The sequence below is a fragment of the Pristis pectinata genome, chromosome 6 (genome assembly GCF_009764475.1).
Source record: "Pristis pectinata isolate sPriPec2 chromosome 6, sPriPec2.1.pri, whole genome shotgun sequence".
Classification (NCBI taxonomy): Eukaryota; Metazoa; Chordata; class Chondrichthyes; order Rhinopristiformes; family Pristidae; genus Pristis; species Pristis pectinata.
In genome coordinates this window covers 53,916,008-53,929,124 of record NC_067410.1, presented here as the reverse complement: position 1 = coordinate 53,929,124, position 13,117 = coordinate 53,916,008, and the positions used below count along the sequence as shown (strand labels likewise).

Here is a 13,117-nt window from a genome sequence, read left to right as displayed (position 1 = left end):
ACTTCGCTGCCAGTGAGTTCATTCACACAATGCTGCCGATCAGTCCTCATGCATGGCTTTTCTGTTGGTTCTCTGTTGGACCTTGCTGTTGCTCATTTCTCTTGGACAGTACTTGTCTACAGTACATAGAGACGTTGTGTGGGCAATGTTTCTCAAGTTTGTTTCTGTTTAGTTCTCTTGGACAGTTCACCTGGACAATGATTTCAGACAATTCTGCTGTTCACCACTTCGACTTTGTTCTCTGGAACAGCTCTCATAGAAAGTGATTTCTTATAGAAGTCCCAGATGGTTTTCTTCAGTGGTTCTCCTGCATACACAAGCACCTGCAGATGCTGGTATCTGGAGCAAAAAACAAACTGCTGGAGGGACTTGGCATGTCAGGCAGCATCTGTGGAGGCAAAGGGATGGTTGATGTTTCGGGTGGAGAACCTGCATTAGGATTCTTGAGCAATGTTTCTTGATGATTTTCCTGGTCTTGTCTCTCAGACTATGAGAATGCTCTTGACAATGCTTGAAGACAATTCTCTCATTATTTCCAGACTGTACTATCAATACTCCCAGAAAGTGCATTGCAATGGAGTTCCCAGATAGTTCTGCTTGTGTTTCTGGACTGTTCTCTTGGTGCATCCAGAGAGTTGTCTGGGACTGTGCTACTGTATGGCCCTGACAGACTACGCTCCTGATGGTGGTATGGTATAGTACTTTCCAACATGAGACAGTTCTCTTGAGATAATCCAACTCAGGTGCTGTCTGTATTAGACATAATGGGGAATGAGCCTGGCCAAGTGATTGAACTGTCAGTGGAGGAGTGTTTTGGCAACAATGGCCATAATTATGTAAATTTTAAGATTGCTATGGATAAGGATGAGACTAGTCTTTAAGTGAAAGTGCTAAATTGGGGAAAGGCTAATTACAAATGTTTTAGGCAGGAAATGGAGAAAGTTGATTGGGAGAAGCTTTTTGAGAATAAATCCACATTTGAGCTGCAGGAGTCTTTTAAAGGTCAGTTGATTAGAGTTCAGGACCAGCATGTTCCTACAAGGATGAAAGATGAGGATAGCAAGGTTTGGGAACCTTGGATTTCAAGAGATATTGTAAGTTTAGTCAAAAAGTAAAAGGAAGCATGTGTAAGGTGTTGGATACCAGAGGAAGTGGGTGAGGTACTAAATGAGTGCTTTGCATCAGTTTTCACCAAGGAGAAGTACAAGGAAGATAGCGAGAGTGGGGAGGGAATGGTTGCTATTCTAGGGCATATTAATATTAAGGAGGTGTTGGGTGTCTAGAAAACCAATAAAGTGGTTCCCAGGGACTGATAGGAACTATTCCAGGAAGCAATAGAGGAGATTGCTAGGGCCTTGACAGAGAACTTTATATCCTTGTTAGCCGCAAAAGAGTTTCCAGAGGACTAGAGAATAGCCAATGTTTTTCCTCTGTTTAAGAAGGGCAAGAGGAAAAATAAAACAGGAAATTATAGGTCAGTGAGCCTTGCATGAGTGGTAGGGAAGTTATTTGGTAAGATTCTTGGGGACAGGGTTTACTTGCTTTTGGAAAAGCATAGACTTAAAGTCATGATGCAATACAGCATGGATACAAGCCCTTTGGCCCAACAAGTCCATGCTGACCACAGTGCCCACCCAGCTAGTCCCAATTTCCTAAGTTCTGCCCATACCCCTCTAAGCCTAGCTATCCAAATGCTCAAATGGATCTGCTTCAACCACTTCCTCTGGCAGTTCATTCCATATACTCACCATCCACTGCATGGGAAAAGTTGCCCCTCAGGTTCCTTTTAAATTTTCCCCCTCTCACCCTAAATCTATGTCCCCTAGTTTTGGACTCTGGGGGAAGAAGACCGTTACTGTCCTCCTCATCTCTGCTTCTCTTAATATTAAAAACTTTAAGATTGCCCCTCATTTTCTTATGGTCCAAGAACTAAAGAGTGAATCTGGCCACGCTCTCCCTATAACTCAAGCCCACTAGTCCTGGCAACATCCTCATAAACCTTCTCTGCACTCTTTCCAGTTTAACCATGTCATTCCTACAACAGGGTGACAAAATTTGTACTCAGTACTCCAAGTATGGCCTCGCCAACAACTGTAACATAATGTCCCAGATCCTATACTCAATGTCCTGATTGAAGGCCAGCATGCTAAACACCTTTTTCACCACCCTGTCTGCCTGTGATGCCGCTTTCAACGAACTGTGGACTTGTGCTGCTAGGTCCCGCTGTTCCATTGCACTTTCTCGTGCCCTACCACTCATAGTTTTAGTCCTACTCTGGTTTGACTTTCGAAAATGCAACACCTCATGCTTTGAGATCAATTTGCCACTCCTCGGCCCACTTCCCTAACTGATCTAGATCTCCCTGTAATCTATGATAACTTTCTTCACTATCAACACCACCTCCTGATTTTGTGTCATCAGCAAACTTACTGATTAAGCCTTGTGCATTTGCATACAAGTCACTTGTATAAATATGAATAACAGGGATCCCAACACCAACCCCTGCAGCACACCACTAGTCATTGGCCTCCATTCCAAGAAACAACCTTCAACCACCACCCTCTTCTTCCTACCTCTGAGCCAATTTTGAATCCACCTAACTTGCTCTCCTTGGATTCCATAGGACCTAACTTCCAGACCAGCCTTCCATGCGGGATTCTTGTCGAAGGCCTTGCTAAAGTCCAAATAGACAACATCCACTGCCCTACCCTTATCTATCTTTTTGCTTACCTCTTCAAAAAAAAAAACTCAAGGTTTGTCAAGCACGACTTTCTATGCTCAAAGCCATGCTGACTCCTCCTACTCTATCCAAATGCTGGTCGATCCTGTCCTTCAGAATTCCCTCCAGTAACTTCCCCACTATTGATGTCAGGCTGACTAGCCTGTAGTTCCTTGGCTTGTCCTTACCAGCCTTCTTAAACAACAGAACAACATTAGCCACCTTCCAGTTTTTGGTAACTTCACCAGTGGCTAACAATGAAACAAATATCCCTGCAATGGCCTCTGCAATTTCTTTTCCAGCCTCCCACAAAGTATGATGATGCACTTGGTCACTGCCCTGTGGATTTATCCACCTTAATGTGCTGCAAGGCTGGAAATATCTCCTCCCTGGTCATATGAATTTCCTCCAAACCATCTCCACTAGTTTCCCTTTATCTCTTGAGTAACTATGATTTTCTGCTCAGTAAATGATGGGGAGAAGTATTTGTTTAAAAATTCCACCCATCTCCTGTGGCTCAAGACATAGGCAGCCTTGCTGATCTTTAATGGGACCTACTCTCTCCCTAGCCACCCTTTTGCTCTTAATTTAGCTTTCAAACCTCTTGGGATTTTCCTTAATCTTACCTGCCAGATCCTTTTCATACCCTCTCTTTGCTCTCCTGATTTCCATCTTAAGAGTATTCTTAATCTTATTAGTCATCAAGGGACTCGCTCGCCCCGGACATCCTAAAGGCAATGTATGCTTCCTGTTTCTTGACCAGAGCCTCAATATGTACCTCTCATCAGCCAAACTTCCCTAAACTTGCCAGGTTCAGCCTTCACCCTAACATGCTGCTCCTGGACCCTTGATATCACACTCTTAAAAGCCTCCTTCTTGCTTTTCATTCCTTTTCTTTCAAACAGGCTCTCCCAATCGACCTCTGCCTAATTCCCTCAAAATTAACCCTGCTCCAGTTTAGGACCTTAACTTGTGGACCTGTCCTAACCTTTTCATCACTATCTTAAAACTAATAAAATTATGGTCATGAGAGTCAAAGTACTCCCTGACTTGCCCTCCTTCATTCCCCAAGAGGAGGTGCAGTATTGGACCCTCCTGAGTAGGGTCCTCTACATATTGACTCAGGCAACTTTCCTGGACATATTTCACAAATTCCACCCCATCCAGTCCCTTAACAGTCTGGGTAGTCCAGTTGGATATAAAAGGGTGGCAGGCCGCAGTGGAGTGGCCACTTGTGGGACTGGCCATGTTTGAATTGTAAGTGCTGTGTTTGAGTATGTGTGCTGAGGCTTTGGTTCAGGAGGCTTCGGTGAGAGGAGGCTGAGCAGGTAGGTGCAGGTGAGGTTTTCCTTAGATTTATTATTCCTGTTAGAGTAGCTGGGATGTCAGTTAGGGCAGTGGTATACTCCTCCTGTAGGATGTGGGAGATCAAGGAGACAGCCAGTGTCCCTGATGACTTCACCTGCAGGAAGTCATCAGGGCAACATGGTAGCGTAGTGGTTAGCGCGACGCTATTACAGCATCAGAGATCGGGGTTCGATTCCCGTCGCTGTCTGTAAGGAGTTTCTGTGTTCTCCTGTGTCTGCATGGGTTTCCTCTGGGTGCTCTGGTTTCCTCCCACATTACAAAGATGTATGGGTAGGTTCATTTGGGTTTAAAATGGGCAGCGCAGACTCGTTGGACCGGAAGGGCCTGTTACCACGCTGTAAATAAATTTTTTTTTAAATTTAAATTTAAAAAATCACAGGAGATTCCATGGCTGTGAAAGAGATGCCAGGATGGTGTGTTGTCTCCCAGGTGCCAGGGTCGAGGATCTCTGTGTGGCTGCAGAACATTCTGAAGGGGAGGGTGAGCAGCCAGAGGTCGTGGTGTACATTGGCACCAATGACACAAGTCAAAAGGGGGAAGAGGTCCTGCTCAATGAGTATAGGGAGTTAGGAAATAGGCTGAAAAGCAGGACCTTGAAGGTAGTAATCTCTGGATTACTCCTGATGCCATGTGCTAGTCAGGGCAGGAATAGAAATATAGAACAGATGAATGTGTGGTTGAGGAACTGGTGCAGTGGGAAGGGTTTCAGTTTCTTGGATCATTGGAACTTCTTCTGGGGCAAGGGTAACCTGTACAAGAGGGATGGGCTGCACCTTAACTGCAGGGGAACCAAGTTCGCTAGTGCTACTCGGGAAGGGTTTAAACTAGTTTGGCAGGGGGATGGGAACCAGAGAACCAGGTCAGAAAGTGGAGGGAATGAGAAGAAGGTAGATGTCATGATGAGTAAGAACAGGCAGAAGCAAGATAATAGTCACAGTGGGACAGACGGGTTGAAGTGTTTGTATATTAATGTTTGGAGTATTTTGGGTTAGGGTGATGAACTTAGAGCATGGATCAGTACACAGAACCATGATGTTGTGGGCATAACAGAGACTTGGTTGAGGGGGGGACAGGAATGGATGCTTAGTGTTCCAGGGTTTTGTTCTAGAAAAGATGGAGAAGGAGGTAAGAGAGTGTGTGCGAGTTGTGCTATTAATCAGGGACCATATCACAGCTGCACTCAGAGGGGATATAATGGAGGGCTCATCCACTGAGTCCATATGGGTAGAACTCAAAAATAATGCAATCACTCTGATGGGATTATTTTATAAAGCCCACAACAGCCACCAGGACATTGAGGAACAGATATGCAGGCAGATTAGGGAAAGGTGTAAAAATGATAGGGTAGTTGTTGTGGGCGACTTCAACTTCCCTAATATATAGACTGGGACCTCCTTAGTGCAAGAGGTTTAGTTGGCACAGAATCTGTTACGTGCATCCAAGAGGAGGGGCTGTACTGGACCTGGTGTTGGGTAATGAGCCTGGCTAGGTGACTGACCTTTCAGTGGGGGGACAGTGACCACGAGTGCTTAAGTTTCAAGATAGCTAGAGAGAAGGACAAGTATGGACCTTGCAGGAGAGTATTAAATTGGAGCAGGACAAATTACGAAAGCATTAGGCAGGTACTAGGGAGAGTTAATTGGGAACAGCTGTTTTTTGAAAAGTCCACATCTGAAATGTGGAGGGTATTTAAAGACCAATTGCACAGAGTACAGGACAAGTATGTTCCAGTAAGAAGGAAGGACAAGGATGGCAAGGTAAGGGAACCTTGGATGAAGAGAGAGGTGGCGAATTTAGTCAAGAAGAAAAAAGAAGTATATACAAGGTTTAGGATTCTAAGATCAAACAGAGCTTTTGAGGATTATAAAGAAGCCAGAAAAGAAATCAAGAAGGGAATTAGGAGAGCCAGGAGGGGATATGAAAAGTCCTTGGCAAGTAGGATTAGAGAATCCCAAGGCATTCTTTACATACATCAAGAGCAAGAGGATAACTAGGGAGTGGGTGAAGCTGCTCAAGGATAAAGGAGGAAACGTGCTTGGAGGCAGATGTGGGAGAGCTACTACGTGAGTATTTTGCATCAGTATTTCCCAAGCAGAAGGATGTGGAGTATAGGAGATCAGTGTGGAGTGTGCTAATATATGCTAGGGCATTTCAAGCTGGAGGTAGTGTTAGGTCTCTCAAAGAACGGTCGGGTAGATAAGTCCCTAGGGCCTGATGGGATATACCCCAGGTTATTGAGAGAGACAAGAGGTGAGATTGCTAGGGCCTTGACCAAGATCTTCATGTCCTATCTACCCACAGACCAGATCCCAGAGGACTTGGGAGTGGTGAATGTTGTTCCATTGTTTAAGAAGGGAAGTGGGGATAATCCTGGAAACTATAGACTTGTGAGTCTCAAATAAGTGGTAGGGAAGTTACTGGAGAGGATTCTTATGGATAGGATTTATGAGCATTTGGAAAACCATGGCCTAATTAGGGACAGTTGGCATGGCTTTGTGCAGGGCAAGTTGTGTCTTACTAACTTGAGTTTTTCGAGGAGGTGCTGAAGGTGATTGATGAAGGTAGAGCTGTAGATGTTGTCTATATGGATTTTAGTAAGGTGTTTGACAAGGTCCCTCATGGAAGGCTCACCCAAAAGATTAAGATGAATGGGATCCCCATTGAATTAGCTGTTTGGATTCAGAATTGGCTTGCCTATAAGTAGACAGAGGGTGCTGGTCGATGGGACATTCTTGATGGAGATCTGTGACTAGTGGTGTCCCGCATAGAGCTGTAATGGGACCTCTGCTGTTTGTGATGTATATAAGTGACCTGGATGAAAACTTAGATGGGTGGGTTAGTAAATTTGTAGACAATAAGAGGATTAGTGGTGGTTAGAAGATTAGAAGACTGCCAAAGGATTTAGTGGGTTAAAGATCAGGTGCAGATGTGGGTGGAGAAATGGCAGATGGCATTTAACCTGGCCAAATGCTAAGTTTACACTTTGGGAGATCAGATGTAAAGGGACAGTATACTGTTATTGGCAAGACTCTTGATGACAGTGTTGATGTGCAGAGTGATCTTGGGGTCCAAGTTCATCACTCCCTGAAAGTGGCTACGTAGGTTGATTGGATGGTAAAGAAAGCATATGGTATGCTTGCCTTTATTAGTTGAGGCATTGAGTTCAAGAGTCAGGAAGTTACGTTGCAGCTTTATAAAACTGTAGTTGGGCCACATCTAGAGTATTGCATTCAACTCTGGTTGCCCCATTACAGGAAGGACGTGGAAACCTTGGAGAGGGTGCAGAAGAGGTTTACCAGGATGGCATGTGCTACAAGGAAAACCTTGGTTTATTTTCTCTGGAGCAGCGGAGGCTGAGGGGACATCTGATCGAGGTTTATAGACACAGATAGAGTAGACAGCCAGTATCTTTTTCCAGGATTGAAATGTCTAATACCAGCAAGCATGCATTTAAGGTGGAGGGGTAAGTTCAGAAGAGATGTGTGGGGTAATTTTTTTTGAGTGGTGGGTGCCTGGAATGTGCTGCCAGGGGTGGTGGTGGAGGCAAATATGATAGAGACGTTCAAGAGATTCTTAGGTAGGCATACAGGAAATGAAGGGAATGTGGACACTGAGTAAGCAGAAGGGATTAGTTTAGTTATATGTTAAATTACTAGTTTAATTCGTTCAGCCCAACATTGTGGGCTGAAGGGCCTGTTCCTGTGCTGTACTGTTCTATGTTCTAATACTGGAGAAATTAAAATTTCCTACCCATACAACCATATTATTCTTTACAACTATAAGCAATTTGTCTACACACCTGCTTCTCAAGCTCCCGCGGACAACTGGGGGGGGTCTATAATACAGCCCCACTGTATAACACAGTCCCTTCTTGTTTCTAACTTCTACCCATGTGGCCTCACCGGATGATCCCCAAAGAATGTCAGCTCTAGGTACTGCTGTTATGTCCTCCCTATGAAAAAGGCAACACCCCCTCACTTGCCTGTACCTCTGTCATGCCTGTGGCATCTGCATCCTGGAATACCGAACTGCCAGTCCTGCTCTTCTCTCAGCCATGTTTCTGCTATAGTTATAACATCCCAGTCCTCAGAGCCAGTCCACACTCTGTTTGTCATATAAATGGTTTGGATAAAATGCAGTGGTCTGATTAGTAAGTGTGCAGGTGACACGAAAATTAGAGGAGTTGTGGATGGTGAGGAAGATTGTCAAAGGATATAAAAGTTAGAAACAGACAGAAGTGGCAGAGTTTAATGCGGACAAGTGCGAGGTGTTGCATTTTAGGAGGTCAAATGTAAGGGGAATGTATACAGCAAATGGCAGGACCCTAAGGAACAGTGATGTACAGATGGATCTTAGGATACAGGTTCATAGCTCCCTGAAAGTGGCAACAGAAGTGAAAAGGTGTACATTAAGCTTGCCTTCATTGGTTGGGGCATTGAGTATAAAGGGTGGGAACTTGCGTTGCAGCTGTATAAAACTTTGGCTGGGCCACATTTGAAGTTTTATAGGCAGCTCTGGTCACCACACTACAGGAAGCATGTGGAGGTTTTGTAGCGGGTACAGAAGAGGTTCATCAGGATGTTATAGATTCATAGAGTAATACAGCACAGATGCAGGCCCTTTGGCTCATTAAGTCCATGCTGACCAGTGTGCTCACCCTGCTAGTCCCAATTTCCTGTGTTTGGCCCATACCCATCTAACCCCTGCCCTTTCATGTACCTATCCAAGTGTTACTTAAATGATACTATTGTTTCTGCCTCAACCACTTCCTCTGGCTGCTCATTCCATATACTCACCACCCTTTGCGTGAATAGTTGCCTGGATTGGAGAGTATTAGCTATCAGAAGAGGTTGGGCAAACTTGGGTTGTTTTCTCTGGATTGGAGGCTGAGGGACGCTGATGGAGGTGTATAAAAATTGAGATGCGTGAATAGAGGCTTTTTTTTTCCCCAGGGTGTAAATATAAGTACTATAGGGCATAGGTTTAAGGTGAGAGGTGAAAATTTAAAGGACATTAAGAACCATAGAACAATACAGCACAATACAGGCCCTTTGGCCCACCATGTTGTGCTGACCTTCAAAGACTATCTAACCCCTTCTTCCCACATATCCCTCTATCTTAAATTCCTCCATATGCTTATCTAACAATCTCTTGAACTTGACCAACGCATCAGCCTCCATCACCACCCCAGGCAGCGCATTCCATGCACCAACCACTCTCTGGGTGAAAAACCTCCCTCTGATATCTTCCTTGAACTTCCCACCCATTACCTTAAAGCCATGCCCTCTTGTATTGAGCATCGGTGCCCTGGGAAAGAGGTGCTGGCTGTCCACTCTATCTAATCCTCTTAATATTTTGTATAGTTCTATCATGTCTCCCCTCGTCCTCCTTCTCTCCAATGAATGAAGCCCGAGCTCCTTTAGTCTCTCCTCATAATCCATACTCTCTAATCCAGGCAGCATCCTGGTAAATCTCCTTTGCACCCTTTCCAACGCCTCCACATCCTTCCTATAATGAGGCAACCAGAACTGGACACAATAGTCTAAGTGTGGTCTAACCAGAGTTCTGTAAAGCTGCATCATTACTTCGCAGCTCTTAAACTCAATCCCACGATTTATGAAAGCTAACATACCATAAGCTTTCTTAACTACCCTATCCACCTATGGCCACTTTCAGTGATCTGTGGATATGGACCCCCAGATCCTTCTGCTCCTCTACACTGCCCAGAATCCTGCCATTTACCTTGGAGTTTGTCCTTCCAAAGTGTACCACCTCACACTTCTCTGGATTGAACTCCATCTGCCACTTGTCAGTCCAGCTCTGCATCCTGTCAATATCCCTCTGTAAGCTTCGACAGCCCTCCACACTATCCACAACACCACCGATCTTTGTGTCATCTGCAAACTTGCTAACCCACCCTTCCACCCCCTCATCTAAGTCATTATAAATATCTCAAAAAGCAGAGGTCCCAGAACCAATCCCTGTGGGACACCACTAGCCACAGCCCTCCAATCCAAATGCACTCCCTCCACCACAACCCTCTGCTTTCTATAGGCAAGCTAATTCTGAATCCACACAGCCAAGCCTCCCTGGATCCCTTGGCCTCTAACCTTCTGAAGAAGACTACCATGTGGAACCTTGTCAAACGTCTTACTAAAATCCATGTAGACCACATCTACTGCACTACCCTCATCAATCTTCCTGGTCACTTACTCAAAGAACCCTATCAGGCTAGTGAAGCAAGATCTTCCCTTCACAAGTCCATGCTGGCTGTCCCTAATCAGTCCATGATTCTCTAAATGATCATAGATCCTATCTCTTAGAATCCTTTCTAGCAGCTCACCCACCACAGACATAAGGGTCACTGGTCTGTAATTCCCTGGACTATCCCTACTACCTTTTTTTGAATAAGGGGACCACATTCGTCACCCTCCAATCCTCCGGTACCATCCCCGTGGACAACGAGGACTCAAAGATCCTAGACAATGGTTCAGCAATCTCCTCCCTTGCCTCCTGAAGCAGCCTGGGGAATATTCAGTCAGGCCCCGGGGACTTATCTGTCCTAATATTTTCTAACAGCTCCAACACATCCTCTCTCTTAATATCTACATACTCTAGAACATTACCCTTACCATCATCATCAGCATCATCAAGACCCCTCTCCTTGGTGAATACTGAAGAAAAGTATTCATTGAGAACCTCACCCACTTCCACAGCTTCCAGGCACATCTTCCCACCTTTGTCTTTAATCGGACCCACCTTTACTGTAGCCATCCTTCTGCTCTTCCTGTATGAGTAAAAAGCCTTGGGATTCTCCTTAACCCTACTCGCCAAAGCCTTTTCATGTCCCCTTCTCGCTCTGCTCAGCCCCTTCTTGTTCCCTCCTTCCCACTTTATATTCCTCATGAGCCGTCTGATCCTTGCTGCTTACATCTTATGTATGCTGCCGCCTTCTTCCTAACTAGTTGTTCCACCTCCCTTGTCACCCATGGTTCCTTCACCCTGCCATTCCTTCTCTGCCTCACCAGGACAAATTTATCCCTAACATCCTGCAAGAGATCCCTGAACAGCGATCACATCTCTATAGTACATTTCCATTCAAAAATGTCATCCCAATTTACACTCAAGTTCTCGCCTTATAGCCTCATAATTCGCCTTTCCCCAATTAAATATCTTCCCGTCCTCTTTGCTCCTATCCCTGTCCATGACAATTCTAAAGGTTATTGAGCAGTGGTCGCTGTCCCCCAAATGCTCACCCACCGATAGATGTGTCACCTGATCTGGTTCATTACCTAAAACTAGATCTAATGTGGCATTTCCTCTAGCCAGCCTGTCAACATAGTGTGACAGGAATCCGTCCTGGACACACTTAACAAACTCTGCCCCATCTAAACCTTTGGCACGAAGCAGGTGCCAATCAATATTTGGGAAGTTGAAGTCTCCCATTATAATTACCCTGTTATTTTCGCATCTTTCCAAACTCTGTCTCCCAATCTGCTCCTCAGTATCCCTACTGCTACCGGGGAAGCCTATAGAATACTCCCAGGAGAGTAACTGCTCCTTTCTTTTTCCTAACTTCCACCCATATTGACTCTAGAGAGGATCCTTCTACATTATCCACCCTTTCTGCAGCTGTAATAGTGTCCCTGACCAGTATTGCCACCCCTCCCCCCCTTCTTCCCCCCCCCCCCCCCCATCCCTTTTAAAACACTGAAAACCAGGAATATTCAATATCCATTCCTGCCCTGATGTCAGCCATGTCTCTGTAATAGCCACAATATCATAGTCCCATGTACTTATCCAAGCTCCCAGTTCATCTCCCTTATTCCTGATGCTTCTTGCATTTAAGTAAATGCACTTTAGCCCATCCGCCTTTCTACTTTTATAGCCTGTACTCTGCTCCTTCCTCAAAGCCTCTCTACCTGTTAGATCTGTCTTTACCCCATCCCCTTCTTCCTCTGACCTACTCCTCCGGTTCCCATCCCCCTCTTGTGGGGATGTTTTGTGAGGCAAGTTTTCTTGCACAAGTAGACAGGGTGGAGAGGAAGGCATATGGCACACTTGCCTTCACAGGCTGAGGCATTAAATAAGAGTTGGCACTTAATGTTTCATTGTGTTTGTTAGTGTTTTGATTATTGTGTGCATTCCTGGTCATTACACTATAGGAAGGATGTGGTGCAGCTAGAATGAATGCAGAAAATGCAAGGATGTTGCCTGAATTGGAGGTCTTGAATTGTTAGGAGTGATTGGATTGATTAGGTCTTTTTTCACCAGAGTGAAGGAGGATGAGAGGTTACATGATAGAGTTGTATAAAGTTATGAGTTAGTGGTGTATATATAGGCATTGATAGGGTAGATAGCCAGAGTCTGTTTCCCATGGGAGGTCTAAAACTAAAGGGCACATGCTTAAGGTGAGAGGGAAGTTTTAAGGGAATCTGAAGGGTGAATTTTTCCACAAAGAGTACTTGGTATCTGGAATGAACTGCAGAGGAGGTAATGGAGTCAGGAACAATAACAACATTTAAGAAACATTTTGACATGTACTTGAATGAGCAGGGCATAGAGGGATATAGAATTAATGCAGGTAAGTGGGCTTTGTATAGATAGGCATGATGGTCAGCATAGACGTGGTGGGTCAAAGAGCCTGTTTCTCTGCCAAACAACTCTATGGCAGAGAGTGGCACGCGCCTGCAACCCACTGCCAAAGGAGGTGGTGGAAGCAGATACGATAGCAACATTTAAGATGCATTTAGACAAACACATGAACAAGCAGGGAATAGAAAGATACAGACCATGTGCAGGTATGTGCTGCACTTTTCTGTGTTCTATGAAATGTAACCTGTGTAACCTTGTACACAATCATTGGAAGTAAAAATGCAGGTTCAACAAATAATTAGGAAGGCAAAATGTTATGTGCTACTCTATTGCAAGATGATTTATGTACACTTGTAGGAAGACCAGTAGATGCTATCCGAGATGTAAAACTGAGCATCTAGAATACTGCCATCTGAGGAACCAGCAATTTGCAAT

At 44.8% G+C, this 13,117-nt stretch overlaps 1 protein-coding gene across 4 annotated transcripts in view; it reads left to right on the top strand.

The window, feature by feature from the left end:
- The window catches only part of LOC127572033 (solute carrier organic anion transporter family member 2A1-like), a 214,675-nt gene that overhangs the window by 18,774 nt on the left and 182,784 nt on the right, over nucleotides 1-13,117 (top strand). The window lies entirely within an intron of this gene.